Source organism: Lithobates pipiens, unplaced genomic scaffold (assembly GCF_037356315.1).
Source record: "Lithobates pipiens isolate NorthernLeopardFrog02 unplaced genomic scaffold, aLitPip1_a1.2 Scaffold_16, whole genome shotgun sequence".
Lineage (NCBI taxonomy): Eukaryota > Metazoa > Chordata > Amphibia > Anura > Ranidae > Lithobates > Lithobates pipiens.
In genome coordinates, this window is record NW_027507748.1 from 112,308,641 (window position 1) to 112,330,143 (window position 21,503).

A 21,503-nucleotide genomic window follows, 5' to 3' on the forward strand; every position below is an offset into this window, starting at 1 on the left:
CTTACGGTGCTGCTGTCAGTGCTGTATGTCACGGTGCTGCTGTCAGCGCTGTATGTCACGGTGCTGCTGTCAGCGCTGTATGTCACGGTGCTGCTGTCAGCGCTGTATGTCACGGTGCTGCTGTCAGCGCTGTATGTCACGGTGCTGCTGTCAGCGCTGTATGTCACGGTGCTGCTGTCAGCGCTGTATGTCACGGTGCTGCTGTCAGCGCTGTATGTCACGGTGCTGCTGTCAGCGCTGTATGTCACGGTGCTGCTGTCAGCGCTGTATGTCACGGTGCTGCTGTCAGCGCTGTATGTCACGGTGCTGCTGTCAGCGCTGTATGTCACGGTGCTGCTGTCAGTGCTCTGTATTACGGTGCTGCTGTCAGATGCCTCTATCACGGTGCATGTGTCATTCCGGTATGTCACGCTGCTGGTGATCATCTCCTGCACCCTCTTCTTTGCCTACCCTGGTCCCTGACCTTCCCTCTCCTCCATTGCCTTCATTAGCTCCATAGTCCTGAATTGTTAGAACAATTTCCCAAATAAAATAAAAATGCTTGTAGTTATCGATCCCAAATTCACCTCATACATGTATTATGTCATTGTCCAGATGGTGGGACTACGTTTTACCCCCTAATAATTACCACGTGGCCGCAAATTCGACATGAAGGTTTGCAAAGTTCGCCTCCCATTGAAGTCAATGGGGCCCGCGGCGAACGTTCGGTTTCGCGAACGTTTGGGTCCGTTCGCATTTCGCGTTCGCGAAACGTCCCGTCGGAAGTTCGTCCATCACTAATCAGAGCAAACCTGCAGCCCGATTTATATGGCTAGCTACATTAAAGGGGCTGTAAAGGCAAAAGGTTTTTCATCCTAATGCATTCTATTCATTAAGATAAAAAGCCTTCTGTGTGCAGAAGCCCCCCCAATACTTACTTGAGCCAATCTAGATCCAGCGATCAGGAGTGTCTCGGCTGCCCAGGACTCCCCTCCTCATTGTCTGAGACAGCAGTGTGGAGCCATTGGCTCCCACTGCTGTCAAAGTCAGTCAGCCAATAAGGAGAGAAAGGGGGTGGGCCAGGCTGCAGCTCAGTGTCTGAATGGACACACAAAGCTGCGGCTCATCTTGGTTGCCCCCATAGCAAGCTGCTTGCTGTGGGGGCAATTGACAGGAGGGAGGGGCCAGGAGCACCAAAGAGGCACTCGACAAAAGGAGAATCTGGGCTGCTCTGTGCAAAACCATTACACAGATCAGGTAAGTATAACATGTTTGTTATTTTTAACTAAATAAAATGAGACTTTAGCATCACTTTAAACAAATAAGAGAAAGGAACAATAGATTGCAAGCCTTTGGACTACTCTTTATCCCCAGTGCACCCTTCCTTCTAAAGCCTTCTAGTCCAGTTTAACCACTAGTGTCTAGAGGAGACCAGAAGAGAAAACAAAATAGGAAAAATATTACAGATTCTTAATGTTGAGGTTTGGTGGTTCCCTCCTACCCTAGGCGCTGGCCCATAGATGCCATCATGGTAACTATAGATTAGACAGTAAGATTTTGTTTTTTCTTTACTTGGCCTAAAGCCGCGTACACACGTAGCCGTCTGTCCGACGCACTTAGTCTGGCGGACTTCCCGCCAGACTGTCCGTCGGACTTTCCGAACGGGCTACTTGCCCACACATGGCACTTTTTCAGCGGACTAATATGGCGTACTAAGTCCGCCGTACTATCCGCCCTACTTTTGAAATGAACGGACTCGCCCACACACGCGGAGGAAAGTCCGCTCATTTCGAGCGCGTCTCCAGGTAGGCGGGGAAGAGAAGAACAGAAGAACGGAAGGCGGCGGCGGCGACAGAAGACCGGGCCACCGCCTGTAAAAGAGCTAGAAGAAGGCGCGGTGGCCCGGCAGAAGAACCGAAGAGGGGGACAAGACCCCCGAAGTCGGAAGAAGAGGCCGGCGGCGAGGAAGAAAGCTGGACTCCTCCGCTAGCAAAAGAGCTACAAGAAGATAGCGGAGGAGTCCAGCGGGAAGACCCCCGGAGCTGTGCAATAAAGTATTTTATCTCGTGTGTTGTGTTTTTTTTGTACTTTTATTTTACAGGTGAATGGGTAGGGGTACATTGTACCCCATACTCATTCACATAGGGTGGGGGAGCGGTATCCGGGGGGCCCCTTATTAAAGGGGGCTCCCGCATTCTGATAAGCCCCCCGCCCGCAGACCCCGACAACCAATGGCCAGGGTTGTCGGGAAGAGGCCCTTGTCCTCATCAACATGGGGACAAGGTGCTTTGGGGTGGGGGGGCCGCGCGACCCCCCCTTTCCCAAGGCACCCCCCCATGTTGAGGGCACGCGGTCTGGTACGGCTCAGGAGGAGGGGCGCTCGCTCGCCCCCCTTTCCTGGCTGGCCGGGTAGCGTGCTCGGACAAGGGTCTGTTGTGGACTTGGGGGGGACCCCCACGCCGATTTTTTTTTCGGCGTTGGGGTTCCCCTTTAAGTCCATACCAGGCGGCGGGGCCAGCGACGTCTCCTTCGCGGGCCCCGCCTACCTGGAGACCCGCTCGAAATGAGCGGACTTTTCTCCGGGCGGGAAAAGTCTGCTCATTTCAAAAGTACGGCGGACTGGCATACACACTGCCGGATTGTCCGCTGAAATGCGAGTCCGGCGGGAAGATTGGAGTGCAACACGGCAATCTAAGTCCGCCGTACTTTCGGGTCAAAAAAGTATGCCGGAGGCTACACACGGGTGGATTGTCCGGCGGACTTGAGTTTGCCGGACTTTTTCACCAGCTTGTTTGATCGTGTGTACGCGGCATAAGAATGTCAGTAGGGATGAGCGAAGTGTTCTCATCAAAATGTATTTCACCAGAAATGTACTGGTTTCATCAAAGTGTAATCCCCCACACCTGCCAGGCTTAGTCTAGCTAATAACTACAAGTGGAATCACCCATTATATATCAGTATATAATGTAACACTTTTGCTAAAGATATGATCTAATGCTATCAAAATCCAGAAAAGTTCAGGAATTCAAAAAAAAATGTTTAAGTACAAATACATTTTTTCATAGAGGTGCACAGACCACACCCAGGCTGCACAGCATTCCCAATGTTCCATGCATTTATCTTACATCCATATTTTCCTGAAGGGCTGCCTTCCTGTGTGATAACAGCTTGTCATTCATGTAATGTGCAGTGCCTAAAAAATGTACATTGTGGAAAGCTCCAAATCTGATTTTTATTTTCCTTCATCCTCAGTGTACAGGACTAATGCTCACAATATCCAGAGAGTAAAATAAATTAAAAATGTAAAGACAAATAAAAAAATTGTGTACTGTTGGTAGACATTACAAATGGTAAATTAAATGTATTTAATAAGCGCAAAATACATAACAATCAAACTGAATTAATATTTTGCTGATAGAAATCTATATTGATATCTGATTGGTCACTATTGTGTTGTTTATGTTGCATTGTATGTTGTTTGTTTTACCACAATGGCAGTCTGTGAAGTTAAAGCTAAACTCCAGGCACGCAAACTTTCCTTTAAATATATTCCTCAATGGCCACAAAGGAAATAAATCCACTTTGTGATGAGCAGATGCCTTTACAAACCCATATATTACCTTATCATAGTAGTGGTGATATCATCAATGTGTTGTTCACAGTCTGTGCATAGAGCAGAGCTATGGGAGGGGCCAAGGAGGCTCACCAACTGCAGGGTGCCTACTGGAGGGGGCGGAGACAAGACCAGTCCCACTGGACAAGGAGAGAGAGCAGCAGTAACTGGTCTTTATTACAGGAAGCTTCTACACAGGGGCAACATTTCACACTGGATTACTGTACAGAACTGCAACAAATACATAAACCACACCAAGATTCAAATAAAATTACACTTGCCTCTTGTATCTAGACAATATTTGCTTACTCCAGAGTCCAGGTTTATTATATCTTTAATCTGTGAAGTTAAAGTAAATGTCAACCCAATTACTAAAATCTAATACCGTGTTTCCCGGATAGTAAGACACCCCCGATTGTAAGACGTATCGGGAGTTTCAGAGGGGTCGGCTAATATAAGCCGTACCCCGAAAGTAAGACATATGTCTTACTTTCGGGGAAACACGGGGGTATTGCCGCCTCCAGTGGCGTACTAAGAGTGGGGCGGGGGGTGCAGGCCGCACCGGGTGCCACACCCTGGGGGGGGGTGCCAGGCCAGCGCCCTCCCCCTCCGACTGAAGAGACAGCGCCGTTCTGATCAGTCTCGGGCAGCGGCTGTCACTCACAGCCGAGCAGAGTGAAGCCGCCTCCCCCTCCTCTTGTATGGCTACACAGTGCTGTGTATGGAGGAGGAGGAGGAGGGGGAGGCGGCTTCAGTGAAGCCGCCTCCCCCTCCTTCTCCTTCATGGACAGCACTGTGTAGCCATACAAGAGGAGGGGGAGGCGGCTTCACTCTGCTCGGCTGTGAGTGACAGCCGCTGCCCGAGACTGATCAGAACGGCGCGACGCAACCACAGAGAAGGGGATTATTGCGCCAGGTCCCGGATCACTGCCGACAGGTGTCACTGGCTCTGTGTCCTCCCGGTACAGGTCAGTGCTGGTCATACAGAGAGAAACCAAGGAGGGGGAGGGGGGTGTGAAGAGATTCGACAATTTTTTTCCAATATAAGACATACCCCGAAAGTAAGACATAGTGGGGCTTTTGGGGATAAAAAGAAAGTAAGACACTGTCTTACTTTCGGGGAAACACGGTATTAGCTTTCAGTCATAATTCCAGCCAGAGACATCTGTACAAATTAATAAGGATAAAAAGGTTACTTCTTCTGAGATGTGTTAAATGCTCAACACATTTATTATTATTATACAGGATTTATATAACGGCAACAGTTTACGCAGCGCTTTACAACATTACAGTACAATTCAATACAGGGGGGAATCAGAGAGTTTAGAGCTTACAATCTAGGAGGGAGGGTCAAGTTATACAAAAGGTTAATAGCTGTGGGGGATGAGCTAATGAAGAAAAAAGTGAAGTTGTTAGATGGAGGCAGGATAGACTTCTCTGAGGAGGAAAGTTTTCAGGGATGGCCTAAAAGTGGATAAATTTGGAGACAGTCTGACAGATTGGGGTAGCGAATTCCAGAGGATGGGTGAGGCTCGGGAAAAGTTCTGGAGGCGGATATGGGGGGAGGGGATGAGGGAGCTAGAGAGCAGGAGGTATTGGGAGGAACGAAGAGGGCGATTAGGTTGGTATTTTGAGACTAGGCTAGTGATGTAGCTGGGGGAAGAGATGTGGATGGCTTTGTAACTTATTGTTAATATTTTGAATTTAATTTGTTGGGCAAGTGGCAGCCAATGGAGGGATTGGCAGAGTGGGGGTTGCAGACACTGTGCGGTTTGTAAAGTGGATAAGTCTGGCAGCAGCATTCATGATGGACTGAAGGGGGGATAGTCTATTTAAAGGTAAACCAATGAGGCGGGAGTTGCAGTAGTCAAGGCAAGAGATAACCAGGGAGTGAATCAGGAGCTTTGTGGTTTCATTGGTTAGAAAGGGACGTAGTTTAGAGATGTTGCGGAGGTTGAGGTGGCAAGCTTTGGAAAGTGATTGGATGCGGGTCCGAAAGGAGAGTTCAGAGTCCAAGATAACACCTAGCACCCTGACATGTGGGGGTGAGTGTATGGTTGTGCCATTGCTCTTGACAGTCAGGGGAAGAGGCATACGGGGGAGGAAATATTATGAGCTCGGGTTTGGACAAGTTGAGTTTGAGGAAGTGGTGTGACATCCATACAGATATGTCTGTTAGTAAGTTAGTGATGTGTGAGGAGACTGATGGAGTGAGTTGAGGGGTAGAGAGATAGATAGATGTGTGTGTCGTCAGCATAGAAATGATATTGAAAGCCTTCAGCTGACCCAGGGAAGAGGTGTAGATTGAAAATAAAAGAGGTCCAAGAACAGAACCTTGAGGGACCCTGACTGAGAAGGGAAGAGGAGTGGAGGAAGTAGAATTGTAAGTGGCACTGAAGGTGCGTTGGGATAGGTAGGATGAGAGCCACTGAAGAGCACAATCACAGAGACCAAGGGAGTAAAGTTTTTTGAGGAGGAGGGGGTAGTCAACCATGTCAAAGCCAGCTGAAAGGTCCAGACATAGGAGTACAGAATAGTGTCCGTTGGTTTTTGCAGTTAGTAGGTCATTTGTGAGTTTTAAAAGAGAAGTTTCTGTGGAGTGTTGAGGCAGAAATCCAGATTAAAGAGGATTAAGAAGGTTATTCTTAAAGAGGTGGTCACTCAGTTGGTTGTAAACCAGCCGTTCAAGGAGTTTCGAGGAAAAGGGGAGTAAGGAGATAGGGCGTAGGTTGTTAAGATTGGTAGGGTCCAATGATGGCTTTCTAAGTTTGGGGGTGACCAGTGCATGTTTTAGAGCATTGGGGAAAATGCCAGAGGTGAGGAAGAGATTGAACATGTGGGTTAGAGAGTGTAGGATAGAGTCAGAAGGTGACCATAGTATTTGAGATGGAAGAGGGTCCAGAGGGCAGGAGGTTAGGTGGGTGTTAGAAAGGAGTTTTTATTAATGCATTTATACCAGGGATGTGCGGTGAGGTCAGTGGCTGGTCAAGAAATTCTGATTACAGAATACAAGGCATTTGGTGAATGGACAATGGGGGGTGAAAAGGAGGATGAATGGCAGGATAAGTTCCCTTTATGAGAACCATAGCTCTGATAGCCAAAGTGCTGGAAGTACAGTGCTGAAATATTGTCCAGCTGATTGGTTTCTATGCAGAGTTGCACCAGGATTTGCACACTCCAGTTTTAGTAAATCCCCCCCTAAGTGCACTCCCGTGACCCACGGGTAAAGTAGGGCAAAACAGCTTTGGCCCTTCTTCTCCTTTAATGAATTTTGAATAAATGAACAGTTGAAATACACTAAGCCCCTGTACACACAGTCGGAGATTTCGACAACCAAATCCGTCGGATTTTGTCCGTCGGATCTTGTCCCAAACTGTTGCATACACACGGTCTGACTAAGTTGTCGAAAAATCCGATCATTCAGAACGTGATGACGTAATTTCGTTACGATGGGACTAGATTCAGGCTAGTAGCCAATAGCTTTGATGTAGAAATTTGATCTGAGCATGCGTGGCACTTGGTCTGATCAAAATTCTCTACACATGATCGGAGTATGTCCGATCGAACCAGTTGGTCGGGAAATATTTCCAACGTTTTGGAAAATTGGGTCCGACGGATATTCCGACGGAATTCGTCCGATGCATATCACACACAGTCGGATTATCCGACGACGCGGTCCGATAGGACACATTCCGACAGATTCTCCGACCGTGTGTACAAGGGCTTATATGCATCTGTCATCAAATCCAATGTTATAGATGAGCCATAAATAAAGCAGTGTATTGCAGCACTAAATAGTTCAGTTCCATGTATTGATTTGCATAGAGGTCAATAGTAAGGCTGGGTTCACACTAATGCGAATTGGATGTGAATTTCTCCGCATCCAATTTGCATGTCAGGAAATTGTCACCCACTCTCTATGGAGCCGGTTCCCACATCCCCGGAGCAGCTCCGGTTTGAATTGCACTGGAGTCCTGTGCGTCGTCTGGTCTGTTTCAGGTCCGAATTCAGCCAAAAATTTCTGACCAAAGTCAGACCTGAAATGGTAAATGGGGATGCACCGAACCCCTGCTGTGAGTCGCTCTGTGCTGCAGTGTGAACCCAGCCTAATGCATGAAAAATATGTATTATAGGTCTTGCCTTATAAAGGCACATCAACACATGTGCAAAATGTGCATCAACACACATCATGTGCATTGAAACAACAAATGAAAACTGTGTACTGAAAAAACAATAGGTGTGAACCTAGCCTTAATCTGCAGATTTTATTAGGATAATACTTAGTGATTCTATCATGAAGATCCTTGTTCAGTCACTTACAGTTATTATATAGGTGTCTCCAAAATATCATGCCCAACAGTCAGTTTGTGTGTACCTCTGTGTGTTATAATTATAGGTGAAGTTTGGGGTTCTAAAAAACACAAACCTTCATACTCACCTCTATGCTGCTACATCGATCTGATGTTGCAGTTGTCCCATGTTGCTGCTCACTCAGTTCTTGGCCTGTTCACAGCAGAGACCAGGGCCTGTCAGTCACTGCTGTCCACTCAGCTCACTGGAGCATTGAGCAGGGCAGGGGCGGATCCAGCTGGTTCTGTCACTCAACCGCGTGCTGGCAGACAAAGCTGTCAATCAGGCAGCTGGGTAGATCCAGACAATATTGTCAGTATCCTTCTAGAGCCTGAAGTGGTTCTGCAACATCAGCTGGTAATAGCCCGCTATTGCTGATTCTGGGTCACAGGAGAACAAAAGTAAGTGCACTCCATGACCCACAGGAGAAGTGTGACCAAGAAAGCTTTGGCTATAACCCCCAGATCTCCCCAGATTTCAAATTCACATCTGCCGAAAGGTGAGAATAGAATTGTGTGCTGGGAGCTAACTTCTAGGGTGGCATGAGGTTTTACCTTCTGGCCCCCAACTCTCTTCTCTATTCCCTTACTGTTGTATGAACTGGGGACACATTGAAGTTATAAAGGGGCAGATGACTACTGAAGAAAAGTGCCAGAGAGACGCTATACCATAGGTGGTATCAGCAAGTGGAATGTAGTGCCACAATTTCAAATAAATTGTATGCACCTAAGGCTTCCAGAGCCAACCAAAGAACATATGGGTTTTCTTTACATTTTTGATCTGTACCTCCATTTTACTAGCAAAGTGACATTCTTGTCTCATTTAGCCTTCTTTGGGATAAGCCAAACCACAAAGTTTCCCAGACAGCAGGTTTGCTATTAGAAATACAGCCTACCTGATAGGACCCCCCCCCCCCCCTTTCTGCCTGTGACTGAGAACATAGATTTATCAATCTTTGTAGCCTCAGCAGCACAGATTAATGAATAGGAAATGCTCCGAGGCTTCCTGCTTATTCACAAATTGAAGCATAGTAAATGCAGCTTACTATGCTTCAGCAATGAATGGACACAAGAGTGATGGGTACCGATCACTCACTGTGTTAATGCAGGTAAGGAAGCAGCCAGTAAATGACATATTTACCGGCCCCTTCCCCCACTCTCTATCCTGAAACATCTCCCTTTGTGTCTGCAGCCGCAGTAACTTCCAGCAGGAGAGAGGAGGAGGGAAGCCGGAATCCTGGGGGAGGCACATGGGGGGTGGAAAGCAAATGGAAGGGGCACATGCACTAGGACCAATCCACCAGCAGTGCAGCCAGAGGGAGGAAGAGGAAGAGAAGCTTGCAGTGCTGCGGGGGGAGGGAGAGGAGCGACAGTGGCTGCAATAAGACAGTAAGCTGGCCCTCCTTCTCAGCAGGTGCCTGGGCCTCCCTTTTGAACTGTTTATGCCTGGGGCTAGTACAGGAGGGCTGGCTGTACTGCCTTATCAGCGACCCTGCCAGACAGCAATGAGATAGGGCTTGGAGCTTTTTTCTTGTTTTTGCAATGGGTATATGAGCAGGTAGGGCAACAATGATGAAAGACGGGGCTTTGAAATCGAAGCATTGCTGAGCTTCTTTTCATTATAAAATCTTCCGTATGATTATATATCAATTAACAGTGCAGATGCAGTTTTGATTACTAGACAGTGACTGAACAGATGCTACAGAAATCATTTATTTAAGGTGGCGACAGGCAGCTGTGTGCCCTTCTGCTTCCAAAGTACACACCCTAAGAGAACACGAGTGCTCAGCAGCATGATCGCTAAACTGAACAATAGGGCAGATTTATTAAAACAGCAGCAAAGCATAAATAAAGCTTCTGTTCTTTTTAACCAATCAGATATCAGCACTCACCCTCTGACCTGCTCTGGGAAAATAAGAGCTTTTATTTATAGGACTGCTATAAACAGAATGCCCACTTTTCATAAATCAGCCCAAATACACTCACCTAAGGACATCAAATATGGCAAAGGTCTACATGGGCCTATTGCTACAACGTTGTATTACATATCACTTTGCTTCACCCATATTTTTTTTTTTTAACAAAAGTGAACTTTATTTGAACAAAGAAGAACAAACAGGTCAGCTTAAAACATACATTCCGTCAAGAAAAAGGAAATATCCATATACATACACCAAACAGGTCACTTATCACAAAATAAAGGATATACTTCAGATCTGTGCATAGAGTTAATCATTCTCCTACACCAAAGTGAGCGGCGTCTGGTAGGGGGAAAAAAGGGGGGGAAAGAAAAAAGGATGTACCAGGTCCCGGAGGCGTAGGGGGGGGGGGGGGCAGTAGTGGAAAGAAGAGGGAGCACGGGGGGGCCAGGAAAGCAGGGGAGGGCCAGGTTAAGCCGTGGGCCCAGCCAACGAAAAAGAGGGGGGGAGAGGGGGGGGAGAAGAAAAAACGAAAAAAAGAAAAATAAATAAATAAACACAAAAGGGGGGGGGGGGGGAAGGGGAGAAAGAGGATCAGGAAAGGGCCATCCGGGGAAAGGGCAATAACCACCAAACGCACGTCTCACGCACCCTGCCGATGGATCCTCACTCCCCCTCTGGGTCCGGGGGAGAAACCACCAATGACAGAGAGCCCCACGAGTCTATCCAAGAGGACCAGACCTTGTCAAATTTGTGCGGACAATTTCTATTGACATATGCAATTTTGTACAGCGGCAAAACAGCATTCAAAGTATTTCTCCAGGCGGTGACGGTGGGCGGGAGCTCAGATCTCCATTTCAGTAACACTTCCCTTCTAGCATAATAAGCAGCAAAAGCCACAAAAAGTCTTCCATACTTCCCCACAGTCTGGTCATCCACCACATTCAGAAGCATAAGTTCCGGTTTCAACTGTAGAGAGCTCCCAACAGCCTGATTAATATCAGTCAAAATTCGAACCCAATATGATTGTAGCTCCGGGCAGGACCACACCATATGCATGAACGTGGCCTCCTCACTACCACATCTAGCACACGCGGGGGATCTATCTCTATATATAGCTGCCAATCTCTGTGGCGTATAATAAGCCCGATGTAAGAACTTTAACTGAATAAACCGGTCTCTAGCCGATATCAAGGTTGATACATAAGAGGAGACACAAGACTCCCAATCATCTTCCCTCAGGGACGGAATGTCCCTCTTCCATTTAGTGTAAAGCCGGGGCAAACTAGGCTTCCTAGAAGCAGTCAGGTGGAAATAGATTGTGGATAGGGGGGCCATTAGAAGCTTAGCAGTCAACAACGCTTCACCCATATTTAGGAAAATTTCCATCACTTCTTTTGCCATTAAGAATATATAACAGACCTTCATTGACACCTATATTTTCTATAAACAAGCATTCAGACCTAAGGTAGCAATGGGGGTTATTTACTAAAGGCAACTCCACTGTGCACTACAAGTACACTCAAAGTGCACTTGGAAGTAAAGTCACTGTAGATCTAAGGGGGACATGCAAGGGGAATAAAAAACAGCATTTTAGCTTGTATGATTGGATGATAAAATCAGCAGAGCTTCACCTCATTTCAGAGCTTCCCCTCAGATCTACAGTAATCTACAGAGACTGCACTTACAAGTACACTTCCAAGTGCATTTTCCTTTAGTAGATCAACCCCAATAAGTATCAGGATAATGCCAGAAGCAGTGGCGGAACTACCACCATAGCGACCCGTGCGGTCGCTACGGGGCCCGCAGCTGAGGAGGGCCCGGTGAGCGGGCGGCAGGTGAGCCGCCGAGCTCCCTGTCCGCTCGGCGCTCGTACAGTCACACTGACTGTACGAGCGGACACAGCCAGGTGACTCGGCGGCGGCGGGGGGTTGTTGGGGAAGCTGCGGGGAGGCTTAGTGGGTGGCCAATCAGCGGGTGGCGGGGCAGAGAGATGACATCATCTCTCACTGCCCGGCGCCCGCCCTGCAAACTGCCAGCTCCGCTCTCACTCACTGTGCAGGCAGCAGAGATTACATCCTCTCTCTGCTGCCTGACTCAGACTGGCAAACAGAGCGACTTTAACAGGAAAGTGACAATCCGCAATGTGTGACAGGTGACATGGCAAATGGACAATCCACAATGGATGGCAGGTGACATGGCAAGTGGAAAATCCGCAATGTGTGGCAGGTGACATGGCAAATGGACAATCCACAATGGATGGCAGGTGACATGGCAAGTGGAAAATCCGCAATGTGTGGCAGGTGACATGGCAAATGGACAATCCGCAATGGATGGCAGGTGACATGGCAAGTGGAAAATCCGCAATGTGTGGCAGGTGACGTGGCAAGTGGACAATCTGCAATGTGTAGCATGTGACGTGGCAAGGGGACAATCTGAAACTTGTGGCAGGTGACGTGGCAAATGGACAATCCGCAATGTGTGGCAGGTGACGTGGCAAGTGAACAATCCGCAATGTGTGGCAGGTCACGTGGCAAGTGGACAAACCGCAATGGGTGGCAGGTGACATGGCAAATGGACAATCCGCAGTGGGTGGCAGGTAACGTGGCAAATGGACAAACCGCAATGGGTGGCAGGTGACGTGGCAAATGGACAATCCACAATGTGTGGCAGGTGACGTGGCAAGTGGACAATCCGCAATGTGTGGCAGGTGACGTGGCAAGTGGACAATCCGCAATGTGTGGCAGGTGACGTGGCAAGTGGACAATCTGAAACTTGTGGCAGGTAACGTGGTAAATGGACAATCCGCAATAGGTGGCAGGTGACGTGGCAAGTGAACAATCCGCAATGTGTGGCAGGTCACGTGGCAAGTGGACAAACCGCAATGGGTGGCAGGTGACGTGGCAAATGGACAATCCGCAATGGGTGGCAGGTGACGTGGCAAATGAACAATCCACAATGTATGGCAGGTGACGTGGCAAGTGGACAATCCACAATGAGTGGCAGGTGACATGGCAAGTGGACAATTTGTAATGTGTGGCAAGTGACAATCTGCAACTTGTGGCAAGTGGACAATCTGAAATGAGTGGCAGGTGATGTGGCAAGTGGACAATCCACAATGGGTGGCAGGTCACGTGGCAAGTGGACAATCCGCAATGTGTGGCAGGTGACGTGGCAAGTGGACAATCCCCAATGTGTGGCAGGTGACGTGGAAAGAGGACGATTTGCAATGTGTGGCAGGTCACGTGGCAAGTGGACAATCCACAATGGGTGGCAGGTGGACAATCCGCAACTTGTGACAAGTGACAATCTGCATCTGGTGGCAGGTGACACACTCGAGGCTCCCACTGATTCTGCATTATGGTGAGTTGAACTATTTAATTTTCTATAACAATGCAATAATAGAAATAATATGTTTCAATCATCCTGACAGCATAACACAAATGGTGCCGTGATAATTGAAGCGCCAACATCAGCCATTGCCCCAATAAATTGCCCCCATAAAAGTATTTTCTATCAGTGCCCCTCCCGAGACTAGAATCTGGATCCGCCCCTGGGTGGGGGGGGGGCCCATACAACATTTTGCTATGGGGCCCTGTGATTTCTAGTTACGCCCCTGGCCAGAAGTGAGAAGGGATTATATTGGGTCCTATTAGAGCTGGCTTATAGAGAATTGTGACAAACAGTGCAATTTCTGCTGGTCTAGACTCTCAGAAGGGACTTCAGTATTACTCTGAGCAGCCACTGTGTATGGAGTACCCTTTAGTAATTGTACATGATGGCAGCCTATGCCAGGACTGGAATGCAGTGTTGCAGAGCTTAGCATCAGTGAGAAGCATGCTGCCCAGGAGCTGAAGATCTGCCTACATATTGACAATTGACATCCTATTGATCCACTTTTGGGAGCTCTGAACTGCTGAAGAGATGAAATCAATGTATATATTAAAGCGTACTAGAAAGTATGTCCTCAGTCTATTTGGGGTGCAGGATGAGGTGCAGTGATTGTATTGGGGTTCATGGTGCAGTGCATATTTTGGTGTTGAAGGTGTATTTGAGGTACATAATGCAGTGTGATCCTAGATACACATCTCTGCATGTTTGCAGGCCGCATAGGCATGGCCGTCCATTAATTTCAATGGGCTGCTGTGCCTGTGTTTCTGCAAAAAAAAAAATGCAGACGCAGGGAAATCGCATGGTCTTTTATTGACCATGCAATTTCCCTGTGGTTCATGCACCCGCACTGTGATTTTACATGGATGGTGGTGTCATTCAGAATGAATGCCAGCCCTGCGTGTTTCCGCAGAAGAGTGCATTTTGACTGCAGGTGGTTGCGGGAATTGCTGAGATTCCCACACCCACAGCCAAACGCAGAAGTGTGAACCTAGGGTAAATAAAGACGATGAGGTGCATGGTGTGGAGTGCTGAAAGCAATGCAATTAAAGCTGTATTAAAACCAAAACCAAAATGTAATATATTACAGCTTATCAATTCTTAGATGTGCTGGCTGGCTTCATTAGTTTTCTTTTTTTAGGCTTATTTCTTTTATTTTCACCTGGTAAACCGGTCAGTAAGTCTGTTATTTTTCAACTTCCTTTTAACAGACCAAGCTGTCGAGTAAAATTTTATTCATTTGCGTAAAATCTTTATCCCAAAAGGAAAAATATTAACTGTTGCTAAGTGTTAGCTAGAGTTTAATTTGTTGGTCACGTTCATCTAAATTTGCTAGTGCATCTAAAGGCCCGTACACACGATCGGACTTTTTGACAACAAACATGCAAATTAGCTGTTTTAAGGCAACATCCAACCGTGTGTACGCTCCATCGGGAAAAAATTTTTGGTTTCCATCTGACTTTTGTTGGCTGTGCGAACGGACAAACTTTTTGGCAACATATGTCCGATAGAGCAAAGTCCGATCGTGTGTACACAAAACCATCTGACTTTTGTACAAAGTACAAACACGCATGCTCAGAACCAATGCAAAAGATCAAACAACAACACAGAAGTTGACCAAAGGGTGGCGCCAGAATAATTCAACGTCCTCTTTTGAAGTGTCGTCAGTACGTTGAAATGTCATTATGTTTGTGTTTGTTGCTTTAAAAGTCAGATCGTGTGTATGCAATACAAACTTATGGCCAACACCCTTTGTACAAAAGTCCACGGGAAAGTTTGTACAAAGTCTGATCGTGTGTATGAGGCTAAACACTACCCTCTTCCCAGATTAGGTATGCTGCTGTCCAAAGGTGTAAACACAAAGGCCCCTTTCACACGGGCTTTCCGATCAGGTCCATCTGTCTGTTTTTCAGGTGGACCTGATCTGACACTACATTCACCTCTATGGAGCAGCGGGTGTCAGCAGTGACATCTCTGCTTACACCCGCTGCTATCCGCTCCTCTATGCCAAAATCAGATGAATGCAGGCCCTATGCAAAGCATTTTCTAAAGCCCATGCTGAGCAGCCAACCTCCTATGTTTGCAATGCATCAGGTCAGCCATTTTGCATGGGACAGGAAGCAAGCAACGATCACTAGAGTAGCTGTGTTTTCTGCAGTGATTTCCAGATTCTAGACTATCGCCCAGGTGTGGTATATACATAGTTCAATTGGTTCAAGCTGGACCAATGTAACTATGTTAAAATATACAATGCCTAGAGTACTTCTTTAAAATCACAGTCATGTTTTAAACCAACTTAAACTGAACCTGAACTGTTGAAGGTGTGCTCCAAAAAAGGCAAAGGACTAGTCACCAATATTTTCTTGTAGGTTCCCTGTAGCTATTCTAAATCTAAATACAGACTTACCATGCCTTGTTCTGAACTGTGTCTCTGTGTGGATGCAGCCATCTTGGTAAAAGAACATGACTTCATTATATCAGAATGGTCTTCCTGATGACTGGTAATTTGAGGACTGGTGGGGAATTTTCAAGAAGGAACAGGAGAATCAGAATAAGCACAGATCAACAGACTGAATGAAACAGAAGCAGGAAGATGCTTGCACTGCAGGTTCTCAGGTGCAGCTTTCTCTCCAGCAAGGGGAACAGTGAGCAGCAGATGAATGGCATCACCTAATATCACAACTTGTGAGACTAGCAGTCAGAGACAGCAGTGTCTTAGATCCCACACTGTATAAAGTTATAAGGCTCATGGCACAGGAAGTGCTTTTTTTCTGGAGTAAGTCAAGACAAAAAGTAGATTTTATAGGGTACTGCTTGGGTAACAATTCACATTTCTAGATGTTCCTTATAAGATAGAACATCTCCACTTTTTTTTTTAAATGTAGGTCCCCTTTAAGACCTCACTTTTTGGTATTTGTCTGAGACCCTCATTCTGTTGAGACATCCACTTTAGTTTTTCTCCAGGGACCTGTCTAAAAATAGGCATGTGTTCTGGCAGAAACAAAAGTCTATCCTAATTTATTTATTAACTAGATAGTAACTGTGGTAGAGGCCCTCAATTAGAATGAACAGGTTGCATGCAATCTTACTCAAAAAACAGCACACCCCCTCCCCGGTTAGCAGGATGTGAGCCTAGTATCTGAAAGGCGTGAGTAAATTAATCACATTTCTTGCTATAATGTTAATGCTTTGCAGTCTCCTGAGACAGTTAATATGTCATGCCCACCCCTTTAAATTTGTATTTACCATGGACAGTGAGGAATGGATTTTTCAGACCTGCAAACTACAAGATATTTAACCAGAATTGAGCTTGGCTGGAGAAGATAAGCGAATGACTAAGATACTGACTCATACACCTAAACATCCCTGTGGTCAGTAACAATATGCATCAGGGTGAAGCACCTGCAATTTAACAACCATTTTAACAACTACTTTTATTTTATATTTATTGTTATTTGTATTGTATAATACATAAACAGTTTATGTAGTAAAAAAACAAAAGTAAAACAAAAACCAAAATAAATTCTCAGAACTGTGTGCACTGGGGAAAAAAAACATTCCATCAGTATAACAAACATCTCCAGAAATATTGTTGCACAAACTATTTTTGCATTTAAAAGAGGAAGTGTGATAGAAAGATAGATAGGGGGGAGTGAGAGAGAGAGAGATAGAGAGAGAGAGAGAGAGAGAGAGAGAGAGAGAGAGAGAGACTGGAAAGAGCAGAGGGATTAGCAAATCAGAGAGAAGAAAAAGGAGGAAAGACACTGCAGGAGAAAGACAGAGAAAGGATAATAAAACGATATATATATATATATATATATATATATATATATATATATATATATATATATATATATATATATACATATACATACACAGGTGAAAATAGTCCACAGCAGAGGATATAGGTATGGGAAAGAAATAGGTAGACAAGAAGAAAGAGAAAGGGGAGAATAGTAGAGGGGGGGGGGGGGGTAATTAAATAATGGAAAGTGAGAACAAAAAATAAATTAAAGACCAATTATGAGGATTCACTAGAGAGCAGGAGAGCTTGAAGGGTACTCAAAAATATGAGAGGGAGAAAGAATAAAAAAAGAAATAAGAGAGAAAATGAAAGAGTGCATAAATAAGAAGACAACAAATATGAGAATGACTGCTAATAAAGGATATAAGACTGAGAGAGTGTTGAAAGAAAAGAATGAGAGTAAGAATGAAAAATGAATGTGAAACTGTGCTACGCAATAAGAAATGAGAGGAGAAGGAAAAATCAACAGGGAGGGAGAGAATGGGAAGAGGGATTGAAGGAATTAGGGAAGGTGGGGAAACACCACCATCATTCTCCTGCTGCTTTATGCTAAGGAAACCTTTAAGGGTTTTGGAAAGATGAAGAATGATATGACACCCAGTAGAGGGGGATATGCCAAGATGGGGGTTTGGGGAGCCATTGAATGTAGGAGAAAAGCCATACAGGTACCCCTTAATAAACCAGGACAGACAACATCATGATATGTAGTATGAGACTGCAGCATACAGATATACTGAAATGAAAGCTCTTAATGGGTTAATGCAGTGAAGTTTTTTTCTTACTGGGTTTATTCTGACTCTAGGAAAATAAGCTAGATACCCATCTGCAAATGACCAGATATGGAAGTGTGTGAGATCAAACATCACATGTTTGGCAAGTCCTTACAAGCCTTCAAAGCAATAACTCCATTTGCCTTCCAGCAGTGGAGCCAGTCTATATACCCTCACATGCTTCACTGGTTGTCAATTGGCTTCTGGCTGGTATTTTCACCATTAACTAACAATCAGGTCTGCATGATGTTTAAAATACACATTGCACAATATTACACCCTGAAATCATCTTGGAGGTCTTTCTTTTGGCTGTCCAAGCAGGAATTGAGCAAAGTCACATCTATTAGCCTGTGCTGAGAACAGTGCCTCTCTGTTTTCTCCCACAGTGTTATTTTCCCAGCACAGATCCTGTATGAGAACACTGCTAGTTATCTAACTTGTTCCCAGGAACAATGTCCCTCAGTCCCCAGGGACTCCCTCTCTCCCCTCTGCTGAATTGTACACTATATATATTGTAGAATCAAAGCTAAACTTGTAGACTGCAGCCCACTGGAGGACACACCCAGCCACATATTAGACTGCTGCTGGTCCCCTACATATGGAATCACTTAAAATCTATACTTTCTAACAATACCTCTCTAGTAATATTCAGTATCTAAAAAGCAAAGCTGTTTGAGAATCAAACCATCCAAGATTAGTGATTTTTTTTTTATTTGGGGTATATGTTTGATACTTTTTTAGATGTGTTCCAAAGACTGAGTTAACTACATTTAAATTACTTGTTTTCTCCTGCACTATATTCTGCCATTCTGAACTGGTATGCCTTTATAACATTAGACCCAAACACATATCTAGACAGTGATCCACCATGATCAAAAAGACACAAACACAAAGGTAAGCAATGGATACATATCTAGTTTATAATCCAGTTTGTATCACTTGTATTGTAAATATTTGAATCTATCTGCTCAACATTATCACCATCACTCACAGTGTACCCTTCTAGAAGAATTGTCGGTAAAATGAATAGCAACTGGGAAACGTTCTGTCTACCCCAGCTAATGACTGTCTGCTAAGCTACATTAGCTTACAACATTAGAAATACATTCCAAGCTATAACTGATCAAAAAACCTAACAGGTAGAACAATGAAGAAATACAAAAGAAAGATAATTAAACTCCACTTACTGAAGCAGCCACAGTGTCTCACTCCTGGCAGACTGAACACCACCAAACAGGCACAAAGTGACAAAACACTGATCAAACCCCTTCTTTGCACTGTTGAGTCACAGATGAGAATCCAATGCAGAGCAATAGCAGCCCAGCAAATTCCAGTGCCTAAAATCCCATATACAAGCCCTTGCATGCCATTGGATGGACTGTCTGTCTTTATAAGTCACGTTGCAAGAGTAACACTGCTTTAACCCTCTGTGCTGAGGACAGAAGTATTGGAATGATGGACGGTTGTTAACATATTCTTATTTTATAGGACTTTTTAGGCTCTTTATTACCCTTGGAATAGCCTTCAAAGCTACATTGCTTCTTCTGGTAGCAGTTCACTGGCACCTAACTCCAGAGTGAGTCCATTCTGCAAAGTCCCTCTTACCCCTCCTCAGCTTATACCTCCCATTTTCTAGCTCAGTGCCCCCTTTTCTTCCAGTACACAATCCCTCCCTTTCTCTGTTCCTCCATTGCATACTCTAAGCAGTTTTTAGCCAAGCACCCTCCTCTGTGCTCAGACTTCTGCATTATTATCTGTTACAGTAGTCTGCTGATGCAGTTACAAGTAGTTTTTGCAGTGACAGTATATGAGGGAAACATCTGTCACCAGAAAGACACATATCTGCCTGCATGGAGTGCTGGGTCCCTGAACCACCCATGCTGTACTGGAGACAGAGATAAGAGCACGCCCTATGTGACCACATAGAAAAAAGAGGAACTATTACATTTCAACTATTTAAAAAGTGCAGGAAGATCTGTTGCTAATGTCAACCTGTTAGAACCCAACTGTAATTTCTACAAGGAAACATGAAATACAGTTTCTGATGGGTTGTCTTCATGAATACCATAAACTTGCCTTCAGCACTGAAGTCCAAGGTCCTCATACAAGCAGCCTGCTGAGTGGTAGGTGCAATTCCATGATCAATAATGGCTTTATTTGTCCTTGTAACACTTTTAGTCTTATTTAATCAAATAGGATAACAACATGATGGAAAGACAGCTTTGAGCATGGAGTAACAGTGGACAGATGAGAGATGATTCATGATGAGTTATAATGGCTTACTGTTTGCAGTGTTAAAAAAAAAATCCTTTTTGTATTTCAAACAAAAATTAAAAAAACAGACGATTTTGAGTTGGTTCCCTTGAGTGCTGGGACTTGTAGTTCCTTTTCAGAAATGTGTCCAAGAGGAAGATAGGGTTGCCCACAGGAGAAGTATGAACATTTTGCACACCATCTATGAATGGCATAGTTCTTTATAGTAGAGTCTAGCAGTAAATAGGAATTCAGCCAGGCGATGTGAAGATGATTTTTATTGATATGCAATCAATAGAGCTGGTAAAGATTCTCAGACATGATCAGGACTTCCACATCTCACCAGCCTTCTCCTGTGTCGAGTCCATTGTGCTGGTTGGGTTTGTCATCCTCCTTGGACACCACTGTTCACTCTCCAGTGCTGAAACTGATTCTGCAGCTCAATACTGCACACAGCAATCCCTTCTATATACAGATCTGCAAAGTACAAACTGCCTTCTACACAGCTATTTCCTTCCTGTTTTCTTCTGCTACATGTTGCTTTAACCTATAGTGTCATTTCTTGACATCCCCATCAGTTATGGTGCTGAGCTCTGAGCACCCTTGTCTAAGGGAAACCCCTGAGTCCCCCCTGACTCTTGTGTACTCTGCATCATTTACATTGCTGAGCCTCACAGCCAGTAGGGAAAGATCAGTATTAAAATTAGGTGCAAATCAGCACATTGCAAATAGAAGAACTGTGACTGAGGGAGAAGTGACAGAAGCATCACAAACTGTTGCTCTAACACTTCCCTGGTAGGCGGAGTGATTCAAGTCTCCTTCTCCCTTCATCTATTGAATTGTTCCAGCCAATGCTACAGTAACATCAGATATGCAATGGAATATGCCACTTGTAAGGCAAGATCACAGTGTTGCAGGGAAGACTAACAATGTAGCTTTTATCTATCAATGTGAACTTGGGAGGATAGACTTATAGGAGCTGTCACTGCTAAATTAAAGGTGCAGGCTCTGGGGCTCACATATTGATCTTTTGCTTTACTACCTGACCTGGTACAAGACAAGATAAAGGTTCAATTAGATTGAACATCTTTCAATTCATACTGTAATATGCCCTCTGCAATGATACAGTTGCTGGAGCATTTACAGGGAGCCTCCACTTTAAAGGGAATCAATTATGAGAATATAATAGAGGCTGTCATGCTAGTCCCGATTCTTTTGTGTCAATGATGATACAGGACAAGAATTGAGAGAACAACTAAGTAAAATATACTTCAATATTCCACCAAATGCAGCCTTACTCAACCAGGGTTCCTCCAGAGGTTCCTTGAGCAGTGAGCATTTTCTTCCTCTCAGATAAGTAACCACTGACACCAATGATCTTTTTAGTTATCTGTAAAGGGGGATTCCTCCCAATGACCACCAATG

General features: G+C 45.1%; 1 protein-coding gene across 3 annotated transcripts in view; it reads right to left on the bottom strand.

Moving 5' to 3' along the window:
• Positions 1-20,763, bottom strand: part of LOC143981982 (transient receptor potential cation channel subfamily V member 1-like) — a 116,803-nt gene extending 96,040 nt beyond the window's left edge. The window contains exon 1 of one of the 3 annotated variants that reach the window (XM_077480277.1): positions 19,902-20,763. The gene's annotated coding sequence lies outside the window, so the exon portion shown is untranslated. Of the gene's footprint in view, positions 1-19,012; positions 19,449-19,901 lie in introns of those variants that run through there. The other 2 variants (XM_077480276.1, XM_077480275.1) reach the window with 2 other exon arrangements.
• Between the last annotated feature and the right edge of the window lie 740 nt (positions 20,764-21,503).